This window comes from Myotis davidii, unplaced genomic scaffold, assembly GCF_000327345.1.
Source record: "Myotis davidii unplaced genomic scaffold, ASM32734v1 scaffold255, whole genome shotgun sequence".
Lineage (NCBI taxonomy): Eukaryota > Metazoa > Chordata > Mammalia > Chiroptera > Vespertilionidae > Myotis > Myotis davidii.
The window spans coordinates 67,801-72,944 of record NW_006286238.1 but is presented as its reverse complement, the minus strand read 5'-3'; the positions used below and the strand labels follow the sequence as shown (position 1 = coordinate 72,944).

General features: G+C 51.0%; 1 protein-coding gene across 1 annotated transcript in view; it reads left to right on the top strand.

The window, feature by feature from the left end:
- Positions 1–5,144, top strand: part of LOC102765089 (zinc finger protein OZF) — a 21,509-nt gene that overhangs the window by 10,083 nt on the left and 6,282 nt on the right. The gene's annotated exons all lie outside the window — the stretch shown is intronic.

Sequence of the window (5,144 nt, the reverse complement as noted above, 5' to 3'; positions counted from 1 at the left end):
ATGCATAACATAAACACTTATTTACTAGTCTCTCAGAAGCACTGAGTGCTTGTGTAATATCTGATCTGAAATTCAGGTATTATCATCCCCCTTTATGTACAAGAACCTGCGGCGAACATGTTCAACTAGATATTTTCACAGCCAATGAATAACTAATGAAAGTAGGCATTGATCAGACCATCAAACCTCAGAGGGAACATAGGGGAGGCCTGGAGAGACCAACCAAAGGACTTACATGCAAGCATATAGGCCTAACCAATGGACACAGACAACAGCGGGGGTCGGGGGTAATGGGGGGATAAGGACACAGATGTAATAACTTAATAAAAATTTTTTTTAAAAAGTAGTAAGAATTTCACCCCCCACCTCTGAAGGATGGCAAATTAGATTGCCAGTCAACAGCATGTATCTGGGTTGCCGGTTCAATCCTCAGGCCCTATTGGGGCACATGCAGAAGGTATCCAGTCAATGTGTCTCTCACATTGATGTTTCTGTTTCTCTCTCTCTCTCTCTCTCTCTCTTTCTCTCTGTCTCTTTCTCCCCCGCCCCCCGCAGCCCCACCCTTCCACTCTAAATATCAATGGAAAAATATCCACATATGAGGACTATAAAATAAAACAAACAAAAGTACCATCCACTATGCTACACAGCCCACCTTTCCTCACTCTCCTGCCTTTGCCCAGGATGTTCCCCCTGCAGCTGGGCACGCTGTGTCCTGCCCAGGAGCTGGCAGAGAGGAGCCCAGTGCAGGTCCCTGGGAGGGATTGGGGTTCTGTGTCCACCTGAGAGGAGCTGATCAGGGCTCTGCTTCTCCATTGGAGGCCTCTCCAGCCTGCTCTGCCCATCCCCAGGCGCCTGGCCCACTGCATCTGAATCTACTTTATCTGGGAGATGCCCCCTCATGCTTTGGGCCCCACATCAGTTCACCTTTGGGAAGTCCTGCCTCCAGCCCCCACACACTCCTGAGCCCCCACTGCCATGGTTTGGGTCTCTTTTTGCCTTTTGGGGGTCATTTCCCACTACGATTTAACTAAAGCTGAAGCTACCCCCTGGCCAGTCCTGGAGGTACCATGGAATCAGCAACATAGGTAAGTGCTCTTACCAGGAATCAAACCCACACTCTTTTCCGAGCCACCTGGCCAGGGGAACCCCTTGTTTCCTTAATGTTTCCTTCAACACATTGTATCAGTACGACCCAGAATTTTCAGGAGTGTTTGTTTTGCATGTTTGTGAATTGGTTGTATGTGTGAGTTTGCTGCCTCTTTGGATGTTCCTGTGTGTGTGTGTGTGTGTGTGTGTGTGTGTATTTGTGTCTGTTCTATGTCCCTGTCTGTCTGTTCTGGTGTGTGCATGGGAGTATCGTGTGTGTGTGTGTGTGTGTGTGTGTGTGTGTTCCCCTCAAGGTTTTGCCCATGTCTACAATTTGCGTCTCTGTAAGCCTGGGCATAAGCTCTGCACCTGAGTGCCCACCATCGGCTGTGAGGGTTCTGTGCCTGTGTGATTCTGTGCTTGTGGTGTCTGTGTTTCCCTGTGTTTGTGTGTCTGTATGTTTCCCTGCGAATATGTATGTCTGTGCACCCCAGCTACAAGCAAACGCATAGGCAATGTACTGAGGGGTGATGGAGAGGACAATATGTTCTTTCCAGCCCCTGGATGACCCCTTTCTGCCCCTGCTCTTCCAGCTTCTGCTGCCCCCTGGGGGTCCATCTCAGGCCCCAGGGATGGGTGAAGTGAAGGGTCAGTTCCCCAGGCTGTGAGAAGGTGGGGACTTGGGGAGGACCCTGAGGACAGACTGGAGCTAGAGAGTGTGGAGGGAGGCATGTTTGGGTAGGACTCTGGTCCTTCAGGGAGGAGTTGTAGGATCCTGCATCCTGAGCAAGGAATGAAGGGAGGAGTGCATATGGGAGAAAACTGAAGGGGAAGACTCCTAGGATCTTAAGTGCTCCCCAGCCCCCAGTAATGAGGCACTGGGCAATCCGGTGGGACTCCTGGTCCAACACCAGAGACAGGAGGAAGAGTTAGGCCTAGGGCTCTCTGCAATAGGGATGGAGAGAACTATGGAGGGACCGCGTTTAGCACACGTTCATGCACAGAACAAACGGAAAGCGCAGGGTCACCATTGATGTTACTGTCAGCATGTTAACCCTCAGCCCCACCTGCTGGGGCCCTCGCCTGGGCAACGCAAAAGACACAGAGTCTTGGAGGCAGGGTAGCGACTGACGTTCATGTAAAAGCACGGGGATGCTGGTTGTTTGCGGTCCGGTACCATCCCAATCAACACAGTCAACATGGGGCTTCACCCCCACCACAGTGGGGAACCGAATTGGCCAGGGGTTGAAACACGGTCCCACTCAGAAGTGGGTGTCAGTTTGCTGCCAATGACATCTGTCCAAACTCCTTTTTCCAAAATTCACTCCTTTGAGTTTGGTCAACGACTGTATGTGGCAGCTCCGGGACATAGCGGTTTCTGATAGTGCTACTTATTGATTTCAGAGAGTAAGGAAGAAAGAGAGAGAGAAACATCACCGATGAGAGAGAATCACTGATTGGCTGCCTCCTGCATGCCTCCTACTGGAGATTAAGACTGCAACCCAGGCATGTGCCTCCAACCAGAATCGAACCCAGAACCCTTCTGTCTGTTGGCCGATGCTCTATCCAAACTGAGCCAAACCAGCCAGGACTTATATGTATTACATGTATATACTAGAGGGGCCCAGTGCACGAATTTGTGCAAGGGTGGGGTCTGTCTGCCTGACCGGAGATCAGGGCTGATCAGGGCCATCTCACCCAGTCCTGGGAGAGTGACCTTGTGAGGTTGGCTGTGGAAGCATACTGACCACCAGGGGGCAGACGATAAACGTAGGAGCTGCTTCCTGGTGGTTAGGGTGCAACATAGCGACCAGTCTACCAGTCATTTGGTCAACTGGTCATACACATACACACACACACATATCTATGTATAGATATTGATTTTAGAGAGAGGAATGGAGAGAGATCGAGATAGAAACATCAATAATGAGAGAGAATCACTGATTAGCTGCCTCCTGCAAGTCCCTGCCCACACTGGGAATTGAACCCCCAACCCACATATGTGCCATGACCAAGAATACAACTGTGACCTCCTGGATCATACGTTGACGCTCAACCACTGCGACACACCAATTGGGCTACCTTCTTTAAAAATATTTTTAAAAATATGGTTTTTAAATTTTTATTATTTTTTTTAATTTCTTTATTGATTAAGGTATTACGTCTGTGTCCTTACCCGCCCATTTCCCCCCTACCCCCCTAAATAAGTATTTTTTATTGTTAATACTATTACAGATGTTTCCCATTTACCCTGTGTATGTTCTTTGGGGGATATATTCCTGTCCTCCTCCTCCCTCCGGGGGGCGGGGGCGGGAGCTGTCAGTCTGTCCCCGTGAACCAGGCCTCTGCTCCCATCTCCTCCCCCAGCGCCCCTGGCAGCTCCTCATTATCTTGTTCCCCAAGTTCCTGGGCTAGAAAGCCAGCCCTCCGCTGGGTGGTTAGGAAAACTACATTACCCAGAAAGCACTGCGTCAACACAACGCATTTTTGTGGAACGCATCCGGTTAGGACGGGACTTCCGGAGTCTTCTTCCTGGCGGACATTTTGACTTCTTCAAGCTGTTCGCCGGCTCCGGGGCTTCAGCGCGCCCATCGGGACGAGGAGGGGACAGGGGAGGCAGCACCCCGCGGGGCAGGGTGTGTCTGAGCCTGTTGAGCCGCCACATTCGATTTTGGGGCGTCCGAGGCTCCCCGATTCCTCTCCGCCGACAGAGTCCCTTCGGCCTCACCTCATCGGAACCTCCAGCCTCGGGGCCGGCGCCGCTCGGGTCCCGCCGTGAGTAACCTGCTCGGAACTATCAGCAATCCACAGCTTGTGGCTCCCTCTGCTGGGGCTGGGTACCTTTGGAAAGGACCAAGATATGCACCCGGGTCATCTTTTTCCCCTAGTCCCTGGCCCAGAAGGAGATCAAGCAAAGATTCAAAGCCTCCAGAGATCCGCCGTCCTAAGGCCACGCTGGGGCTTTATGACGTGGACCCTGGTTTTGGCAACGAGTGGAATGAGAGGTGGGGGTTCCCCCCAGACACGGGACCAGAATGTGCGAAGGCTCAGAGTGAAGACTGAGCAGGTTCAGGAACGGGCAGGTATTATTTGTGTGTGTGTGTGCGTGTGTATATGTACACACACATATATATTTCGTCTATTTTCATTTATATATACATATATTTTTAATTGATTTTAAATATAGAAAGGATGGAAGAGGCAGGCAGACAAACAGTGATGAGCAAGATACAAGGATCTGTTGCTCCCTGCACAACCCATTCTGTGGGTCCAGCCCACAACCCAGGCCTGTGACTGACCAGGACTGGAACCTGCCACCTCTCAGCGCCTGGGTCGATGCTCAACCAACTCAGCCACATCAGCCAGGACCGTAGATCACTTTAATACAGGGAATCATGGTCAGGATGGTAATGTTGGTGGTAGCTCACAGGGACACTGTGACCCTGAGGACTGGTTTCCTGCTGGGGCCCCTGTTTCTAGGAGGTGGGTGTCATAACACAGCAAAGGGACAGAAGTGGTCATGTAGAGTGTTGGGGAGAGAGAATGGTTTCCCAGTTGCCAAGGCCTTTAAAGGATGAGTGGGCGTGAGATGAATTGGAGACCAAAGAGTAATTCACACAGGATGCGGTTAGGATTGGTACGTAGTTACTTCTCTAAACACTCACCATGATTTTTGCTGGGACCCTAGGTGTGTCCTGGCGTGTTGCAGTCTGACTTGTGGATTAGCTTAGAGGCTTTAGTGGTCATCTGTGAGACTCACTGGGCTTGGAGCTGAGGGCCATCGGGGTTGGGACTTGAGTGAGGGCTAAGAGGAGAGATGTTGGCTGTGACTGCTGAAGGGACATCAAGTGCAGCACCAGGGGAGGTGGCCTCTGGGTATCTGAGAACTGATATTGGTTCTCAACAATTGGGGTTGAAGGAAAAAATGGTCATAGACAGAGGCCTTCAGAGCAGGACTCCAGGCTGCCTCTATGAGTGTGGACTCTCAGTGTCTGGGCAGGACTTGATCCTGTTTAAATTTGGCAAGCATTCTCTGGACCACATCTATTGAGTAA